Raw genomic sequence first — 21779 nt, 5'->3', positions numbered from 1 at the left:
TTGGGTGTGTTTACGGATTGAAGGAGTGTTACCAGATTTCCCAGTCACGTTGGGATACTCTCATTTATTAGGGTTACTTTCCTTGGGGTGTGGGGGGCGGATTGTAATTCTATTAATGTATTGCTAATGTCACTTGTGCTTTCATATGGAACTTTACTTCTCCCTTCTGCAAGTCCCCTCCCATGGAGCTACCCTGTAGGATCTGACTTTCCCAGGGCTGGGTTCCTCCAGCCCCAGACTCAAACACCTACATTCACACACACACATTCACAGGTTAACAGAGCGCTTCTGAGCAGGCTGGGTCAAAACAGCACTTTTAAACTGGCACCCTTGTACGCCCCTGGACTCCATAGGCTGGGTCGACAGCACTTGCCAGCTGCCACCCTTATATGCCACAGGTTCAGTATGTCGCTATCCCCACTTTCACTCTACAATTATTCTGGTAGTAACCCCCTTTACTGAGCAAACCCCACAGGATTTTGGGGGGTTACAGAGATTTTTGGCTTAGGTAAAAAAAAGCATTGCTGCAGAGCAAGATAGGGAAGCCGAGAACACGAAGGAGTAAATGAAGTGTGGAGAGAGTCTGGCAACCGGCTTGATTATAAAAGTTATTTTATTGCCAGGTACATAGAGTAATAGCCATTCAAGGAGAGACCAATAAACAAACCAATTACAATATTACACTGTTTCAATTGGGGTATTGAGGAAATCTAGCTTAACCAGAGGAGTTAGAGAGAGAGAGAGAGTCGGGGTCTCACCACTCAGCACAGCTTGAACCGGTCAATGGTTCCCAGGAGACAGGCTGTTCAGCTTAGGGGCCGGAGTGCTTGAGACAAGCAGAGCCCCCCACACGATCCGTCAGGAAAAGGTGAAAATCCCAGTGGATCTGATGCAGTTTTGGATCCAGGCATCAGAACAGAGTTTTGAGCTTGAGTAAGAGTTTTTGTAGGGAAGAAACAATGGTTCAAGGGTGAACACTAGATTTACTGATGGGTAAACGATGACTCAGGGGAGTAGACCAGAGTTATTTCGTTTAGGCTGGACAATAGGAACTGATCATTCCTGGCTATGGGCAATGGTCCTTCCAGGGAGCTCAAAATGCAGTCAGGCAGATTCAGTGTTTTGGATATCAATAAAGGATCTGTGATTAGAACTGGTCTGATAACAGTTGAGCTAGGTGTGTGCAGGTGTGGGCTCATTAACATCTGCTCTCCCATCATGCCGTGCTTCGCTGATCCCAGAGTTTTGTGCGGTCTCTGCCTTGCAGCTTGGTTCTCTATTCAGTATGCTAATAAAGATGGTGCCTTGTTCCATCTTTGATGCAAAAGAGGCTCTCTGTTTATGCCTCCTTATCACATCTTCGATGTAGATGAGGCTAGGGGAGTTACCTTAATCCTGTCACCCTTGTCCAGAGGGGTTCAGGTGTGTCTCCCGCTGCCTTTTCATTGTTTTTTGTAAGTCTTTCTACTGATCAGTGCTGGTTCAAGCAGAGGCTGGGGTGGGGGGCGGAGGTCCTTCATGAGTCAGAGAGGCTGGGGGCCGAGTCCTGGTTCCCCACCCCAAGAACACAGAGCTGACAGGTAACAGGAGGTGAAACAGGAAGAATTCTCTGAGTTCTGAGGGGGCCCTAGAGAAAATCAGCAGAACAGAAAGAACCCTGAAATCCGTTTCCCATGCTTATGTGTTGTACGTCCATTTTGTCAGCGCTTCGCAGCTTCTTAGAACTGGTTAATTAGTCGTCATTTATGGGCTTGATCCTGCTCCCAATGAGGCAAATGGCAAAAATTTCTTTAATTTCAGTGAAGATTGGCCCTTAAATGATGTGTGGGGAAAAACACAGGCAGAATCTGGTTCAGTTTTGTCTAAAACTAGCTAACATCTGATTATGTGGTAGAAGAAAAGTAGGTACGCGGTGTGTGACTTGTGATGAACACATTAAAGAGAGAGAGAGAATGTCGTCATGCCTTGTGCAGTTGTACTTGCTTTAACTTCTGGGGACCAGGGATTGGACTGGACTGAAGTGTTGGAGTTGTCTGGGTTCAGAGCTCTAATAAATACCCCCAGAACAGCCACTTAGAACATTCAAGCGTGTGTGAGAATTCATTGACTGAATCTTCTGATTCCTGGAACGAGGTGTGGGTGGATGAGAATGGCGCTGCATTCCCGAGATCCCCAAAGTGCTAACAACCTCCATCGTTGGGGTGCATGTTGTAGCCACTGTCTTTTCAGCTGCTGGGGGGCTGGAAGTTACTCCCTTCAGATCCCAACCCTTAGATGACCAGAGAAGTGGCTGTTGTACAACAAAAGACTTCTAGGGGGTGAATCTCTAAAGGCTTGGTGGGTTATAATGTGGCTAGGGATCCCAAAGCGCTTATGTTTATACAAGCCTTGTCTAAAGATCTCTTGGATCTGGTCTGCAAGGGTCCTGAGAACAGGTAGCCTCCTGCGATTGTTGGTACTTCCTAATTTTGGTTGGATAAAGCAAAACAAAACAAAACGAAATGTAAATCCAAACTGGATTTCTAGAGGTTGGTAGAGTTCTAGCAATGTCGGCACCATGCCCATGTTGTCTGAGCTAAAAATGAGGAAAAAATCAAATGTAATTTTGGGAACAACGTTTGAAATTTGGGTCCAGATCTTAATTTCCCCTAAATTATTTGAATGTTCAGAGCTGGGGTTTTGGTTCCAGGCCATCTCTCCTTTAGATATATTTTTTTTTTAAATCATATCTCTGTAACTGTTGCTATTTGCACCATGATTTTCCCGTTCTCTAATGACCTTCCCTAAAAATTGCCATGACAAATTGAGAACCTCAACTAATAGATAATTCATGCACCACATTAAGCCATAGAAGGTGATTTTGTGACACTGGCTGGAAAGCATCATGCAGTCCACAGACCTGCAGGGACTCATTGTCAGAGATGCAGCTTTCAAACAGAGTAGCTTGTCACATTTCCCTGGCAGACGCAGGAAACCTGGGGTGGTGAAACAAGGCAGCAGAAGGCAACTTAGCATAGTGTGACAGCAAACCTTGCAAGTCACCACTTTGCAGTGCAGAAAGAAGAGGGAAGATGCTTTTGTGGATGTACATAGAAATTCCACAAGCAGGCAAAATGTGATGGGATTTATTTTGCACATTGCAAAATCTTTCTTAATCTGCTAGATTCTATAGTCCCCAATGATAAATTTCAGAACAGTAGCTCTAAACCAGACTTGCAGGGCCGCTGATTTCAGAGAGCTGACACATGCATCCAGGAAGAGAATTTGGCCCATAGTGTTTGTTACACAACGTCATTCTAGCATACCTGTTCTCTTCTCCATACCCACATACACAAATAGACAGTGTGTGCTTTGCTGCCCTCTTCCGGCTGGAATCAGATTTGCTCAAGTATCTGATTCTCCTATCCACTAACTCAGTGATTCCCAACTTGTGGCCCCCGAGGCCACCACAGGGGCTTTCAAAGTGGCCTGTGACGCCCCTCCCACTGGCTGCACAAGGGAACCGCTGCCTAAGGACCCAGGCGGAGCGTGTTTCCATGCAGCTAAAAGACCGGTGCAGGCTCCTTCCTGCAGCCAAGGGGATGGGAGATCAGCGCTCCCCTCCCCCTGGCTGTAGCTCAGAGCACAGCAAACCGCTCTGCCTAGATCCATAGGGAGGGGAGCACTGATCTTCCGTCCCCGTGGCTGCAGAAGGGAGCCACTGCCTAGGGACCCCAGTGGAGCGCACAGGGCTATAGAACGTGTGCGGTTTCCATGCTGCAGTCAGGGAGCGGGGAGATCAGTGAGGAGGCATCCTCCTTGCTGAACTCCTTCCATCTGTGGCCCTCAAGCCAAAAAGGTTGGGAACCCCTGCACTGACTGGTTTACAAAGGGCAATAAGGAGTAGAGCAAGCCACTCACCAGTATTCTTGTTAAACCCAAATGCTAGAAGCCAGAAAGTCTGGCACTTCCATCGGTGTGACGTGTGCAGTCGAATAGATGACCACAATGGCTGTACGTACGCATACGGCCACGGAGAAATACAGGGATGACCCGCGAAGAAGACCATGCTGTTCGCCCAGTAGGCTCGCTTGTCTCAGTGAGTCAGATCAAGGATATGAAAAGTGAGGCTGCAACTTTAAAAACCAGGAGTGGCGAGAAACATTCATATTTCCCCATGTGTTAGAGCCAGTGGAGCCGCTGAACCATGCGGTCGTGTTCAGAACAGGATGGCTGCGTCATGAGCTCACCCTCGGTTGACTGTAGGGCATGAGAGCGAGGGAGAGATGAGCTATGGGGAGGTGGCCCTGCCAGGGAAAGGAAGGGTGGATGAGATGTGGATTGCATAGCTCTCAACCCCAGTCGGAATCATCCTTTTGCGGTAACCCCTGCAGATGCTGGCAAGGGGATAGCCGAGGTTCCAAGGTAGAGCAGCTTAGATATTTTCCACTGAAATATTTTTTTTCCAATGGAAAATTGGCTTGGGGGTGGGGGGGGGAGGGGGTGTGTGTGTGTGTGTGTGTGTGAGAGAGAGAGAGAGAGAGATTTCAATTTTTAAATAAAATGTAGATTTTATCCAAAGTCAGAAACACACAAATTTAGGATGGCTGGTTTTTGAACAAAAGCCTGAAAATTTCCAGAGAGAGCGTTGATGAAAACAAAAGATCATTTTTGTAAATTTTCCACGGGGAAGATAAACCTTTCCTGATCAGCTCTATTCCACTGAGCCCTTTTAAGTGAAGAATGAACTGATATTTCTTTCAGTAAACAGAAAGAATTAAAAAGAAAAATTGAGATCCCAAAGCACTCATTTATAGCCGAAGCATCCATTATTTTTTTTTCTTTAGCAAGTGAGTCCTATACTCAGCTCAATGTCAAGATCTGACTCCTAAGAGTCTATGCACACTGAATGAAAAGTTACAGACAAGTTTTGCTCTCAGATGTACATGCATGGCTCCTGTTGGCATTGGTAGAGTTTGCATGTGTATGTTCAATTGCAGAATTTTGCCCATTTTCAAGGTTTCCTACATAAGTAGTCGTAATCCTCACTTCAAAGCTCTCTGTCTTGCAAGAACTGATGAGAAGCACTGACACCTACACAGCGAGAGGAAGATGTGTTCCATGTATTTTTTTTTTTCCAGTGCTTCAGGATTTTGTAGAGTTTTAGCCACAAAGGAGGGATCCCAGGACTCTGAATGCGGGTTTGGGGTGATTAAGTCTTGGACAAATAGTGTTTTGCTTTGAACGATGTCCACTTGTTTTGTAAAACCCTGGGTCTGGTTTTGGTGATGGCCTCTGAGTATTTAGATGTGTGTGTAAATGCCCTATTTTATGTCTGTGAAGAGTTGCACTGGCAATTCTGCACGTACACGGAGCTGCAGGTACAACTGGTAGCACTCGAGGTACCTCTACACTGCCATTTAAAAACCCACAGCTGGTCCATGCCAGCTGACTTGGGCTAAGGGGCTGTTTTAATTGCTGAGTAGGTTTCTGGGTTCGGGTTGAAGCTTGAGGCCTGGGACCCTCCAACCACAGAGGTTTCTAGAGCCCTGGTTCCAGGCCAAGCCCCGAAGTCTACACTTTAGTTAAACAGCCCCTTTAGCCCAAGATCCGTGAGCTTGAATCCGCTGGTGTGGACCAGCCACCAGGGTCTAATTGCAGTGTAGACATCCCCTCACACAACCCAGTTGGTGGGTCAAAATTGCACGCGTAATAATTTGGGCCTCAACTCTGCCTTTAGTTTCGTGGGCCATCCGGAAACCAGCCCATTTGTATTTCCTAATTTTTAATATGCAAGAAATATAATATAGTATCTGAAACAAACTTGTAGCACTACAAACTACAGCAAATCCAATGTTCAGGGGAATTTACTGTGAACTCAATATAGTGGGAAAATTTCAGTCTGCTCTGTCCCAGGGTGCACACAAAATATCCTTGTTACAAACAAAGGAAATCAAATTACGTTGATCAGCATCACCTTCTAATAAGATTTTTAACTCCTCCAGCCTTCAGTTGGGGAAAGCGGATGATACATCCCACAAATGTCTGTCTAACCTAGAGGAAAACAGCCTTCCATTTTTGGTTCAACAGCTAATGTCCGTAGTCCTCCATATATAAATAATAGGAGGAAAAGCGCCAGCAAGAGACCAGGTGTGATAGTGGCTTTTGGATGTGTGGACACTGTAAAGTCCTGAGAACACCCCTGCGAGATTCCTGACCAGAACTTTGAAAAAACCTCGGAAAGCCCTTGATACACTGTGTGCCTAGCATGTAGTCAATGTTGGGAGAAGGTCTGCACACTGCAGACGTGACCAAGTAGAACCCATAGTCTATGTTCTTTATTGCTGAACCTTAACGTCTTGATTTAAGAAGCTTCTCAGTGATGGAGGATTTGATGGGCAGTAGAAACGTGATTCAGACCATTAATTCATTTCACATAGGCCATCCAATGGCTGCCCAGCCGTACCAGGGCTCAGTCTTCTGCCAACCCACAGCTGGACATGAGCAGCATTTGGGTACTTGTTCCAACAGAGGGGAATGGAAATAGAAATATTTTTTATGGCATTTATTGTGGGGGATGTTACGTAACCACAATGATCTTTGCAAATGGCCTTGTGACTGATGCCTAAAGACTCTGCTGAGACAGACTGTGCTGATAGAAACACAGCGCCTTATCTTCTTTCCGTCCGGTCCCTTCATCTGCTTTCAATAGCCACTTTTAAGCACACGAAAACCATTAACATCCATAAGAACTGGCCTGTCTTACCAAGCGAAATGTGAACAACTTCAGAACAATTACAAGGGTATTGGCCAAAAATTCCTTAAACATCTAGCACTCCTCATTAATAGCTTGTTATAAGCACTATCATATACTGCACTGATCCACTACATAAATGTTTTCTTTAGTATATTTCTAATGTTGCTAATTTATCTGGTGCTGTCACTGGGGCTGTTAGCTTTGAACAAATGAACAAATTAATCACTAGAGAGCCATTAAGTGCCACAGCCATGGCATTAAATCAACTCAGGAGTGGCACTTGTAGGAATATTCAAACAGAAATTAAAAATTGCTTGGGTAATGTTAGCATGGGCAATGCCTCCAGGATATGAGCCATTTACTGCTTGTGAATACTGATCCGGTGCGTGGAACGCATTGCGGGGGGGAGTCCATTCATTTCAAAGCTATTAAAAATCGTATTTATTATCATTTTGTTTTTGTTTTTTTTTTAAATTGTGACCAGGAATGTAGCACTGTTGTGTTTCCGTCCCTGCCGTGCTGCTCTGGTCCCACAGGGCAGCCATTACTCCAGTTTCTTCATGCTGCTCTGCTAATGTGCCTCAGCTACGTGGACATCTTCTCGGGGTCAGAAGGCAGTTCCTTCTCCATTGCCCGTTCACTCGTTGGCCTCTTAGGTTGGCTTAGGTGGCCGATAGTGAGGGATGCCAAAGAGTGCCCCTGGCGTGTGGGGGGCAGAGGGGGTTTGCAATGATAGTCTAGCTCCAATGGATGTGTCTGAGACCTCCTAACTCAGTGGTGCCCAACCTTTTTAGCTTGCGGGCCACCGATATCATTTTTACAACCCTGAAGGGCCACCAGTCTCCACCAGCAGTCCCCTTTCCTCTAGCCCCCACTGCAGCCAGACGGAAGGAGTTCAGCTCCCGTCTCCCTGGCTGCAGCAGGGAAACTGCATGCGTCCTGTAGCCCTGTGCGCTCCACCTGGGTCCCTAGGCAGCGGTTCCCTTCAGCCGCCAGGGGCATGGGAGATGAGTGCTCCCCTCGCTCTGGCTCCAGCAGGGACCCAGCACCTAGGGACCCAGGCAGAGCGCTTTGCTCTCTGCTGGAGCTGGGGGAGGGAGCGCTGATCTCCCATCCCCTTGGGTGCAGCAAGGACCCTGCACCGGTCTTTTAGCCCCATGGAAATGCACTCCACCTGGGTCCTCAAGCAGCAGTTACCTTCTGCAGCCAGCAGGAGGGGAAAGCCCCTGCGGGCCATTTTTGGGCCCTGGGCCCCAGGTTGGGAACCACTGTCCTAACTCATTTCACAGAGGATGCTGAGCAGCTGCCAGATACTGTCAGCATGGGTGTGAAAGTCTTTCTAGAAGGGCAGATATGTGGAAGGTGTAAATATGGATGGAGAACAACGTCTGTCTTAGCAATTCAATATAAGAAGCCATTTGCCTGGGAAACTGATTGAGGAATCTTTAATATCCATTGCCCCCGGAGAGACACATTATACCTTGAGATGCGTGTGTATCTTGTTGAAGTCAGTGGAAGCTGCATGCACGTACTAGAGCAGGGCAACATTTTTTGGACTAATAGTTTATTTGCTGAAATATGCAGTTTTGGTCGACCTGAAACTATTTGTGAATTTGACGCACGGTTTCTGCAATTCACAAACTGTGTAGAGCAGGAACAGGTGATGTCGCTGCTTCCATTGCTCCAGTTGTATAACCGTTAGCCTAGTGGTTAGGGCACTCACTTGGGATGTGGGAGGTGCAGACTCAAATCCCCACTCTTAAACAGGTGTGAAATGGACTCTCTTGATTGATGGAATATTCAGAAAAATTTCAGATTAGGTTGGACCCAGGTCAGTTTTGTTTTTTCAGAACTGCCACTGAACTGAAAAAAACAATTATTTACCAAGCTCCAGTGCCCACCTGGGATCAGAATCTGAACCCGGGTCTTCTCAATGACGCTTTCTTTTGACTATATGGTTATTTCATGATTGCTTTTGGCCAAGGTGAGTCCTGTTGCAAATTCAGGATCTGATCCAATGCCAATTGAAGTCAATAAAAAGACTTCCGATGACTACAAGGAGCATTGGAGCAGGTTTATCGAGGGGTAGCTCATGGAAAAAGCATTATGGGGCTATAGCTGGTTGCAATTTTTCATTCGAAGCATTGTTTCGATGAAAAATGGCTTTTAAATCAAAATGAACATTTCCAGGAGAAATATCCAGTTTCAACAAAATAGGTGTCCAAATCCCTTAGGCAGCTTTGAAGCGCCACAAGAATGATTGATTAAGGGAGTAGAAAACATGAAGCAGCTGGAAGCTGAAGCTAGATAAATTCAGTCTGGAAATAAGGCATACATTTTTAATGGCGAGAGTAATTAACCATTGGAAGAATTTACCGAGAGTTGTGATGGATTCTCTGTTGCTGACAACTTTTTAAATCAAGAGTGGATGTTTTTCCTAGAAGATCTGCTCTAGGAATTATTTTGTGGAAGTTCTCTGGCCTGTGCTATACAGGACATCAGAGAGGATGATTATCATGGTCCCTTCTGGTCTTGGAATCTATGAATAAAAGATCAGCCTAGACTTTCATCTTTCACCTGAATCTCTTGATTGTTAGTTAAGCCTCGTAACTAGAGCTGGCAGGACAAGTGTTTCCCACCCACAGGAATTTTTGAGACTTCAAAAAAAATTTCCATCCCAAATCAGGATGGAAAATTGAAATCCCAAAAGTGTTTGTGAACTGAAAATAAAAAAACAAAAAAACCAAAAAACAGGACTTAGAAATGTTTTGTTTTGGGTGTTGACCTTTTCTTTTTAATTTTATTTACATTTTTAGTGATAAATTGGCTTAAATTTCTAAATAAAAATCATTCTGAATTAAAAAAAAAACTGAACTTCTTTCATTTTGGAAATATCAAAACACACATTTAGACAGTCTCAGAACTTTTATTTCAATTTTTTTGAAACAGGAAATTCGTCAAAACGGATCCCTCCCCATGAACAGGTTCAGTTTTGATGGCCCATTAAAAAAGTTCATTAAAAAGTTCCTCACCTGCTCTTTTTCTAACACTTTACTTTACAGATGGGGGAAACTGACATACTAGGAGGGTTCGAGAGATTTGCTCAAGTTTACACAGCAGATCAGTGCCAAATCCAGGTATCCTGACTTCCTATCCTTCCATCACTACATCACATTATCTAGAGCATTATTGGAGATTGTAAATTCTTTGGAGTCAGGCGGGGCCCTCTTTTTGTTCTTTGTTTATACAGCCTCTAGCACAATGGGGCCTTGGTCCATGAATGAGGTTCCTCAGTGCTATTACAGTAAAAGTAGTCTATTTCAGGCCCATGTACTTGGTAGGTTAAGAAGCACTGACCTGGTTCATACAATGCTTAATGTTCTGAAGATGCTGCGGGATGTCTGTTTTCTGCACTTGCCTACCACTGCAGCAGAATCATTTTAAAATCTATGGTTGGCCACTAGTGGGAAACTCTTGGTGGCTGCCGTTAACTCTCAATGGACATTTGTTCATATGAAAACAAACCCTGGAATTTGGGACAACTGTTTACTACTTCTTTGGAGGAGTTTTATAATTGGCTTTTGGTCTACCTCTTATATAAGCACTAACACACTAAACATTTTGAAGTATAAAACCCAGTATTCATAAGACAAGGTTGTTCTTTCATTAGAGCACACTGGTCTCTTCATTAGTGCTGTGAGAAGTTTTAGGGGGAGAAGTTTATAAATATTACTTTGTTGGTCTAATAAAAAGGCATTATTCCAGGTCTTGCCGTTTGTGGATAGGGATACAGTGTAACTTTGCAGTCATTCTTGGCTAGCTGGCAAGGCGGCTATTTACAGACACCTTCCAATGCAGTGCAACGGAGTTTACACAAAGAAATTCCATGAATGAATTACAAATAATGGGATTTGTATGTGGATAAGAACTGGATAATGTTACCATACTCAAGCCCTGGGGGCCGAATTAATTTGAGAGGGTTGCGCCAATCATTTGGGTTTTCTGCAGAATTTACTGTGGAAGAGCAAGAAATAAACCCTAGAAGAGAAGAATATTTTTGTCCATTTCACTTTCTTCACATTCTTTTCCTCACTGTAGTGAGCGGGGCTATGTATGTTAATCTGCAATGGGGGCAGCCCACTGACAGATGCTGGCATTAGAAATAGCCAGATATGCTTATTGTGGGAAATGAATCACAATTAACGTTGAGCGAGTCATTTGTGCTGAGGTGTATCTTGGGGCTTAGGTCGGCATCGGCTCTGTTTTCTCCCCTGCTGGGCAAAGGTCTCACTAGTCTACTGCTGAGCCTCCATTCTTGGAATAAACCTGGTTAAGTAGCTGCTACAAGGGCTTCTAAGTTTATCTCTCAAGCTGACCTGGAAACATTCCAGTGGAACATTCCTTTCATTGGAAATTGCTGATTTGGCTACTTCCAATTGTTTCCTGGAGACAGATTGCAGTGACGTTCCAGTGGAACCCAGGCAGGATGCAGATGGAAACAGGCCAGGTTTCCTGGTAGCCCTGGAGGTCCTGGTTGCTAAGTTCATGAGTCCTTGGCATCTTGGCAAACCGCCTGAGAGTCAGGGACCCCAGGGTTTCCAGGATTTGCCACTCAGGGGCAGCACCCCAAGTGGACTGCCCCGGAGCCAGGGTTCTGTCCTCTTTGCAGACAATTTTGAAATGGTTGGGTTTTGTTCCAAATTGGAATGCAACTAAATTTCAAAATGTCGCAAGATTGCACAAAATGGAATTAACTTTCTACGCCCTGCTCCGTTGACCCCCATTTTAATAAATCCCGAGATTAGATTTTTTAAGACCAGGTGGGAACATTGTGTTTATCTAGTCTGACTTGCAGCGTAACATGTGCCTTAGACTAGCGTTTCTCAAATGCGGCCACCAACAGATTTTTTTGTGGCCACGACAGCCTCCAGAGCCTGGGCAGAGATTGGGGGAGGACAAAGCAGCAGCCCCTCCCTGCAGCACCCAGCTCTTACTCCTGAACAGCTGTTCCCTTGGTGTTTGCACTGGCACTGTCAGCAGGGATCGGTGCCCTGTTCCAGGCAGCCTCCTTGGGGACCCCGGGCAGCACCTCCTGGAGACCTGTGGGACTAGTGTGCGTGGCTGCGGAGGCAGCTCTTGTCAGTGGTGCTGGCTGTGGTGTTTGGTTGGCGGGGCACTCCCCCGAGCAGCTCCCCCGTTTCCACCCAACCAGGGCGCAGGGAGCCTGGGACTCTGCAGGTGGCTGGAGAATTCCCAACCCATCTTCCCCAGGGCGGGCTCTCGTTTAAGGGCCGCAGGAGGCAGGGACAGAGAGGTGGATTTGTCAGGGTGGCCACCAATTCTTACTATTGGTCGCTCTGAGAGGCCCCCCCCAAAATGTATTGAGAACCCCTGCCTTAGAACATCATCCAGTAATTTCTGCATTGAGCCCAATAAGTTGTGGTTGAATGAGAGCGGCTCTTTTAGAAAGAACTTCAATCTTGATTTAAAGACTCCAAGTATTGGATAACCCACTTCATCCCTTGGGAAGCTGTTGCAATGGATAATTCTCCTCCTCCTTCCACCTTGTTTCCAGTTTGAATTAGTCTAACTTTCGCCTCCGTCCATTGGGTCTCATTATGGCTTCGCTAGATTAAAGAGTCCTCTAGTATCAGAAATCTTCTCCCCAAGTAGCTTAGAGTCAGTGACGTCTTCACTGTATCTTCGATTCGCTAAATAGACCTTCCAAAATCTCGCACTGTGTCGTCTTTGCTGTAATGACCTTTGGCAATGAGTGTAGTCTAGGTTCCATCTTTTCCTGGGGACTGGGCTCATTACTGCTCTAGATCTTATACCCTCTTCTTCACTGTGCTTAGTTCTCTCATGTATTTGTTGTTTGCCATCTCGATTTCATATCTACATACGTACTTTCTGCCGGTCTGTTTCCCTTTTTGAAAGACTCGTCTCCAGGGCTACTAAGCTTATGTCTTCACTGAAAGACATTAAATATTTTTAGGGGGGCTGAGGAATCTTTCCTTTTGCTTAATGAATAGTATGATTTTCCCCCCTTAAAAAAAGCACCCCAAAAATAGAAATTAGAACTGCTTCCAGAAGCTCTGTTCCTGTCCGCTGTCTCAGAACAGGCCCTATGCAGACTATTAGCTGGGTAGACGTTTTGTCTGTATTGTTTAACCAACGTGCCTCAGACTTGCTCTTGATGGACTACCTATAGGGATGGAAGTGGAGATCAGACTCCATGGCCAGAGTAGTTCCTGGCTGTTCCACTGACAATGCCAGGAAAAGCCCCCGCCCTGATGGAGTACTGGAGGAGTGGATCCTTGTGAAAGGGGAAACAGGCTATGACTGCCATGATGCTTAACATCATCCCAATTTTAAGGACAGACATAGGCCTTTAGGTCCAGTATGCATGTGTAACCTGCGGGTCGGCACGTATTACAGATCCATGGAGGACAGGGCTTTGCTACAGCTGCCACTTGAGGGTTGTAGATCTGGAGGATCATGCGCTTAGTTCTGGATATCCCAGGATCAAAGCCTAGTGCCAACCAATATAACGGCTGTTACACATGCTCTATTAAAGCAGATCCTAAGCCTGCCATCCTGCTTTTTCACTGAACCTCTTAAGAACTCTGCTTCCTTCAAAAACCCTAGTGTCTTTCTCCAGCAATGTATGCTATAGGTTTATTCTCTTTTTGTGAGAAGATGTTCTACTTTTGTTTCTCTAACCATGTCATTGCCTGGTCTGTAGCATACGTACCAACAGAAACTGTTGGGAAAAATTCCCAAGAGGCAAAACTCTGGTTCCTAGAGAGTTCACTTAAAAAACCAACATCTCTGCACTGCTGCTTGTGGTGGATCTGTTCTGTGACCAGGGGACTTGAGTCTCCAATCTGATCCCTTTAGCACTCTCCACTAGCACTAATTCACTTCTCTCCACCTCCCGGTTAGCATTTTAACAAACTTTAACAAATTGAATATCTAAAACTCAAAGTATCCCCTCCAAGCGTGACTCTGGATTGATTACATAGGTGAAATCATTCTCAGATCTCTGTTCTTTTTTGAGTAAGTAACATCAATGGAGCCCCTGCTCTGAATTATATAGTCACATGCTCCCTCTGGGGCCATCTGCTGCGCGGTACCTGACTATTTGGCGCCAAGATCACTTGTTGGTGAGTCTCGGTGGTATAGTGCAGGAATTCATTTTTTTTTCTCTTTTAATACCAAATTCATAACGGCTTCCATTTAAGATCTCAATCTAATCTTCGCTGGCAGGCAAGATGCAAAGTTGCCATGAGGTAAAATGCAGACAAAGCAGCTGAACTCCCTTGTCTCTTTAGAATCACTCTCAGATCTGGCAGGTAATGGAAACCTAAAGCCTACTTGCCTTTTTCTTTCTCTCTCAACTCAGATCTAAACAGTAGCTGATATAAATCATTAGACTAGCATCTGAATCCTGTGTAAAAGATGAAGGGGGAATGATGTATTTTTCAGAGGGATCTTAGTGGGTCCTAACTTAAAAGCATCGTGCAAATTCCTTGCAAGTAATGTGCTCTTAATTATTCATTTTACTTGGCATTGTTTAAAGAGCCAAGTAACAGCTTCTGTCTCTTTATATTTAGTCTATTATTGTTTGAAAAAGGCCAGGGGGAAGCCAGAGTGGTGCAGAAATGATATTCACTCATATATATATATGACCAACAGCCAGCATAAAGGAGAATAAAATCACCAGCAGCTGGGAGACAATGACATTTTTATAGACCTCCTGGCAAATCTGTAGTGCAAGGAAGCTTGACAGGTATTTGGCTTAGTCTCCTGTGCTTTCAACTCCATTCCTCTGCAGACTAACGGCTGGTAGTTTGGTCTAGCCGCACGGTTGACCATCTCTCTGTGCACAATGGCCAAATAGCCGTCATCTGTTTAGAATGAGTCATTGTTTTTTTATTTATATTGCGTTCAACGAGGGGTATAAAGGACTGGGGCGAGTTCAGCTGCAGGTGGGGCCTTTTTGGCTGACACATTTGAAGGCTGACGTCCGTCCAGATGAACATTGCACTTCTAAAAACTGGTTAATATAAAGGACGCTCATGCAGCAGCGGCTGGATTAGAAGGAGGCGGCATTGCAGAGCTCGTTTAGAGGAAATAAAAATATCTCCGTGTACTGTCTACCTTTCAGAGCAGACCACGCTGTTAGCACAAAATATCAATGCTGCAGGTCAGTTAAAACATGCTTTTCTGCAGAAATTGAGCATCAGAGGCCCGTGGAGGGGAGATTCACTTTCTCTCAGGAGCACTTCCGCCAGGCTTCTCCATTCTTTACCAAGTCCCTCTCCCATATCATGAACCATGTCACAGGAAACAGTAGCTAATGTCCAAACAACCATGGGCTGACTGTTTGCTGTAATCACTTGGGCCCCACTGGAGTGAAGCGCTTAGGTACATGTTTACCTTTAAGTAGGTGAATAGTCCCATTGACTTCAGGGGACTTGTAGGGCTGGGCTTACCTACGTGCTCTGCTTAATGGGGCCCTGGAAGGTGAGCAGGAGCTCATGTAAACAGGTTTCTACGCTGCACCCTGGACCTCTGGAGGGAGAGAATACTGCTGGGAAAGCCTCCATAGAGAGGCACGTCTGAGGTTGCTGTCAGTTCTTATTTTCTCTAAATGGTTCATCTCTTTTAGAGATACAAAAGCCATTCCCGTGGGGTGGGAAGCAAACCCACAGCAGCTGTGGACGGTTTCTAGACTGCACTGAACATGTGCAAACCATGCTACTGAGCTACTATCTGTGTTCCTCAGAGTTTATTACGATTGTTTAGCAAGCATTTTCAAGGCGCTCAGCACTGGACAGAGGGAAAAGTGTGGTCCCTCCCCTAGTTACCTCCAGGCCTCCTTCCATACAGACCCATATGCATGATACAGCCTCACTGGATTCATCCATAGGTATCCTCAGTCCATCTTAACAACCACTTCTGCCATGCTGCTTATTATGAATCCAGTTATTGAGTACAAATTTCTATCTGCTAGTCTGTGCTGTTCTGAGAGCACAGGCCATCTTTCTAGAATGTTTTGGAAAGGGCCTAGTGTATGAATGCTACCATAAATAAATAACAATTATTCATATTAATGGGGTTTACAATCTAAACCAGATGCTGAAGACACAGCTGTTATAGATACATGGGTTGAAGGTATGTGTTGGGAAATGTGGTTTGGTTTTGTTTCCTCCCTCTAAAAAAATTGGACGAACATTTTTTAAAAAATCATTTGTTGAAATTTTTTACAATTTTTTTTTGGGGGGGTTGTCACAATACCAAAAAACCAAGTACTTTTAGGTTTTTGGCAACTGGTAAGTCACATTTTTCAAGCATTTTTGGTGAGCGAAAACTGAAAAATATTGGCTGTTTGGGCACGAATTTTTGTTTTGACTGAATATTCACTCAACTGGCTGAAATCATTGTTTGTTGAAAGCTGAATTTTTTTTTCAGTTTTCAATTTTGTAATGGATAGCCTGAAAAACGTAACAAAAATGGACATTTGTATTGTGATGAACTTTTGTTTGAAAAAAGTTTCAAATGAAAATGTAACCAGCCCCATTGCCAGTTCAGTCTGCGTTTCATATCATTGTTGCTTTAAATCATAATTTGGCTCTAGGTTCATCCAAACTATGGCCCTGGCTCAGGGGATAGTTTGTGTACCTTGGGCAAACATTTCCTGAAGCTGGGTTGTGTTAAACCCTCCCAATCAATGAGGGGAGTTCTGTCCAATTTCAGGTTTCAAGCTGGAACATCTGATATAGCTTTCAGAGACAGCGCCAAACCATTTAACACTGACAGTCTTTTCTGTAGCCAGCGCTTGGGAGGTCTTAATATTCACACTTAATATTCAGCACTGGGGAGCTTCTCAAATGCCAGCTTTGTTTACTAACTGCACAATCAAGAGAAGATGTGAACAATACCATTGGGCAAACATGCTGGAGTGCTTTGCAAAAAAATACCTGTGTGTGGTTATGGGGAGATGTATTGATTATATCAATCTATGGAGAGAGTCCAAGACAAAGGGAAAACAATTTGTTAAACAATTTAACAAGATAAACGTGCTGGTCAATGAAGAAATGCTCCCAGTACCGTGTACTTCACTATAGTAGGTGGTTGCAAACTTTCTTGCTTCTGTAGGCAGAGTGCATGGCACACACCAGTTGCTCCTTTCATCCCTCCATTCCCCCTGGTCCCTGTGTACCACTTTCCCATCCCCCAGCCTTCCACCAGGGCTTGTGATGGGGCCTCTCCATGGTAGCGTATGGCATTGCCTGCATGGGGAATACTCTCCCAGCTAGCTCAGGTGCTTTTAGAGCTGCCAGCACAGCAGCATGCAAAGGACAGTAGCAGAGGAAGGAAAGTGATGCTGTGTCGTGGGGGGAAAGCACTTCCTATCCATTGTTGGGTATGGCCCTGGAAAGTCGTGGCCAGGCAGAGGTATAATGACTGTAGTGAAGAAGCCCGATGTTGCTGCAGTTCCTGCATAAGGAAAGGTTGCAGTTATTGGTTGTATCATTCTTTGCTCCACAATCCCTGTGAAACTGCCCTAGTCTGTGAGCACCCCAGCACCCCCAAGAAGTCACTCTTGATTTTTCTTCACATCCCCTTTCCTACACCTTTCTCCAACATTGCTTAAGCATCAGAAGGATGCTCTTCACTAGGGAAGTTGATCTGATTGTTGTATTGCAGTTCCACCAGAATGCAGAGTCTAAAGACGCTTTGCTAGTGAAGGTTTTCTCGGGAGGCCCCCCCCACTCTAGTTTGCATTTATAATCGGTATCGTTCCACCATCCATCCTAAGGGAACATAATATTTAAAATCCTTTTCACCCCTCAGCCTCCTCGCTGTCCTAAGCAGTGAACTAGAGAGAACACAAAGGGTCTAGGGTTCTGGGATAAGGTCTGGAGTAATAAAAGATGCAAATAGACTATGCAAAGAAATGGTCTGGTGCTAGCACTCCACCTGGCCTTGGCGCTCTCTCAAATTCAGATCATCTCTTCGGAGGATATCTCAGAAGCACAGCTGGTTGGGAATTTTCCATCAAAATGATTTTCAATGAAAAATGCAGCTTCTGCGAGATCAAAATGTTTTTGTGGAAAAAATTGCTATTTTGCTTTAAAAAATAAATTCAATTTTCTGTCAGGAAAATCAAAATGAAATATTTCAGTTTGGATCATTTCTCCATTAAACTGCATCTTCCTATGATGCCCCAGTGCCTCTTGGGAGTTGTAGTTCAGGTGTTCCATGTCTCCATTCTCTCCTATGGTCTGAGACTTTGGCAGGACTACTTCTCCCATGAGGCACCACAGTCTTGGCTCTAACCAAGCCATGTGGTTCATCATGGGACTTGTGTAACATAATGAAAGATGTAACTGGAGACTGAAAAAATTGCTTCTTATAAAGAGGCTTCTAAAGTCAGAGCATTCTCCTTTAAGAAGTTCTCAAAGGATGACCACTCAAAGCTTTTTCTCTCATAGTTCCTAGAGAATTTCTAACAAGGATGGTAAGAAGCTAACATAACACAAATATGAAAAGGAAGGCTGAAAGCTAGGCAACAACTCCCTCCTCCTCCTCTATCCCTCTCCTTGAAGTATCCTAAGTTGGCCCTCTCAGATGGTGGGGTAGGAATTACCCTGTTTAGAAAAATGACGTACGACAGTAGGATGAAAACCTCAGAGCAATCCCAACAATGATGCTGATCCAACACTGAAGTCAATGGGCCATATCCTGAGCTGCTGTAAATCAACAGAACTCCACTGAAGTCCAGGGTCTGGCTCAATAAGTCTTATGAACTGGGAGGGGAGTATGAGGAGGTTCTGGTGGTGTCATGTGGAACACTGTGTGCATAGGCTGAAACCAATAAGGTCCCATTGAAATGAATGTAATTGGGTCCTAGAGAAAGAAGTCTGAAATATGTAGATTTATAGAGTTCCCTTTCTGTAATTTTTAGTTTTAAAAAAACCAACTATCTAATAGAATCCTACAGCAGGAAAATAATTCTATAATCAATTTTATAGGATGTTCCAAAAGTATCTATAAAGTGATGATCGTTTTCCATTAAACTGTATAGGTTTTTTCCCATGAAGGAAGGAAGAAAACACCTTCATGGCTTTTAAAGAAGGTAAGGATGGTGTCTTATAAAAACTCTCCATATTTTACAAATGCCTAGGTGTAGAGGATCCCCTGTAGGGGGCGGCGCCAGTGGCCCTTCCTCGGTGTCAATCTCAGAGGGAGGCCACACCTCCTGGCGCCTACGTCCTTCAGGATGTCCCCCTTGAAAGGTCCGCTTCCGACCCTTAGTAGCGGGTAATTGTCTCATCTGACTTGCCTATCCATAATCACTTTAAGCCAGGTGATTCCATTTATAATAGGAATTCCAGCATGAACAGCTGTGAAGACACATGCACAGCTGGAGAACAATGAAGGAGTTCAAGGTCTCGGTCCTTATCTTCAAGACATTCAATGGCTTGGGCTCAGCATACCTAAAAACTTGCCTAAACTTCTGAGATGAGCACCATGGTTGACCGCTTCCCTCCTCTGGCCCAGTGGAACTCTCTATAATAAGGATCAAGCTCATCAGGGCAGGAGACTGAGCTTTCCCTGGGGAGATGGTCCAAGACTGTGGAACAAATCCCACCAGGAACCTCAGCACCTCCTGCTCCAAGTGCCAGATGCACTTCTCCAACCCGCCTTCTCTTACATAAACACAGAGTAGACAATCTCCCTCTAAACCCCCAACCAAAGCACTCCACTGCACACTCCGTTCTCCCCCTCTGGGGCAGAGGAGAGGATGAGAGAGAAAATGAACCAGATGTGATGGATATTAGTCACGTCGCATAATGCACGACTCGGAGTTGCTCAGGTACTATGGTGATGAAAGAGATATAAGGAACTATATAGAATACAATAAAATTAATAGCTGGAGATGAATAAAGTCTTATGACGCCCTTTCTGTGAAAGAAGAAAAAAATACAAGTTTATGCCTATGTGTGGGCCTGATCTTATGAGGTGAGGAGCGTCTCATGCAAATTAATTGAGTACCCATTGGCTTCTGTGGGTGACACTCAGCAAGGATCCGCTCCTGACTTACTATAGTGTAGGGCATGTGCTGTAAGGGAAAAGAGTTTTTAATCATGTGGTGATACAAGCTGTGTAGGAATGATCCATCCAAAGCTGGCCTTCCCAGGCCAGGTCCTTGCCGTGGTTTGCATCCTCTGAAGAGTATCTTCTGATAAGACAGAGGGAATCATGGTGTCAGCCTCTAAATCTCCTGTCTTTGTCTCCTGTCCTTTAAGGCAGAAGATTGGTTTCAGATAACAACATCTCCAAATTGCTGAAAGCAATTTTCCAGAGAGTGTTAATTGCAATCTTCTGCTGAATGCCTCTGAGCTCTTAATAACTTTGTAATTAAAGTGCAATTAACAAATTAACTTGTATACATCAAACAGAATGCTAATGTTGTTAATAAGGAGATAATTAGCTTGTGTCACTGAGGGACCCTTGAGGCATCTTCAAGATTAGGAACACTTTCAACACATGTCTGAGGTTAATGGAATCAATTGTCCTTTGATGTTGCACACTTCAGCATGTAAAGATGGCCAGGTAACCAATTATTGCGTAGCGAGCAGACAGAGGTTTCTCATTCAGCCATTTTCTAGGCAGCTGGCCAATGTAATACAAAGCTTTTCTACAGCACAACTGGAGTGCTCATTAAGACACACGACCAGGCTTTGAATGAGGCTTAACAGGTGATGAAACCACTCACCACCATTCAGGTCTGGAGGCAGTAGTCTGGTTTCCCAATAAAGCAAAAGTCCATGTGTGTGTATTTCATTCCAGCAGGCACGCTGGCAATATGGAAATAATACGGTAACTGTGCCTCTTCTCTCACTACGGGCTATCCATATCATCTATCAGACTGCATTGGAACGTCAGGACTGGAGGGAAAATGTATTTACATCTGTGACATCTTACCAAAAATGAGCATGTCTGCAGCACCCAGATCATAAATGCCACCTCCTTTTCTTCAAAGAAAAATAGGTCCCGTTTATGCTCTTCTATGCCCAAGAAACCACAAGCAGGTGTTGAACATCAGAGGAGTGAGAGCAGAAAATCTCCAGAGCAGCGTCTGGGTATCAAGGATCTTTCACATACCTTGAATCAGGGTCAATCTATTTTACCAGGGAACGACTTAGAAAGGAATGCGACTGAAGCATGACCTGGCAGGGTTGAATCAGAAAGTGGAGTAGCAGAGGGAGATGGGGCTGGAGGGAGCTGACATGCTGCGAAACTTGGGGCTGGAAGTGAGTCTGGGGAAATGTCAACTGCGATATGGATGTAGTTACTGTTCATAAGCAATCGCAATCGTGGTGCCGGACACGGTTGTTGTAAACAGAGATAAATTCCACAGACACTTAGTATGTTTGCACATGTCTATTGCACATGTATGTAAGGATGCCATTAAATCATGGGCTGAGCAAAGTGAGGCTCTACACTCAATGTGATGGCAGGGCTGCCCTGGGGTTGGGGAGGGGGTAAAGAGGGGGCCAAAAGGGTGGTTTGTCCCGTTTGAGAGGGCCCCCAAAGCCATGGTCTTTGAGAGAGTGTCGGTGTGACCTGGCAGACGGGGTGGTGGTGTCACTCAGGCTTGGCCCGGCTGCCCCTCTGTCGCGATGGAGAAGTGTCTCAGCGACCCTGCGGGGCAGATCACAAAGCCTGGAGTGGGGAGACGGGCACAGCCCTGTGGGACAGAAGCCACTGCTGTGGGGTGAGTGCAAGGCAGACTCTCTCTCCACCTCCCTCTGCCCCCAGGGCTTCTTTTGTCTCCATGGTAATTTTTTTTGGAAGGATGTAGGCCTCAGTTTCAGATTTTGGCCCCCCAAACCTCTGTGCAGCCCTGCTCCATGGCATTTGTGTGTCTGTATGTCATGCAACAACTTTCTGATCAATTCCAAAAGTTGGGATGCTGGTTGGTCACTGAGCATGGCTTTAGCACAGCATCTCGCAGTGATACGAG

At 45.0% G+C, this 21779-nt stretch overlaps 2 long non-coding RNA genes across 2 annotated transcripts in view; both read left to right on the top strand.

Annotated features, from left to right (window-relative positions):
- LOC137152911 (uncharacterized) overlaps nt 1-21779 on the top strand; it is a 67102-nt gene that overhangs the window by 5578 nt on the left and 39745 nt on the right. The gene's annotated exons all lie outside the window — the stretch shown is intronic.
- Nucleotides 18832-19385, top strand: LOC137152909 (uncharacterized). Its single transcript, XR_010919655.1, has 2 exons — nt 18832-18884; nt 19135-19385. It is a non-coding gene; the product is annotated as an uncharacterized lncRNA (long non-coding RNA).

Source organism: Emydura macquarii, unplaced genomic scaffold (genome assembly GCF_026122565.2).
Source record: "Emydura macquarii macquarii isolate MOO-44397 ecotype Brisbane River unplaced genomic scaffold, CSIRO-AGI_Emac_v2 contig_1230, whole genome shotgun sequence".
In the NCBI taxonomy this organism is placed as follows: Eukaryota; Metazoa; Chordata; order Testudines; family Chelidae; genus Emydura; species Emydura macquarii.
Note: the sequence above shows the minus strand (reverse complement) of the source record. Positions and strands in the feature narration are given on the sequence as shown.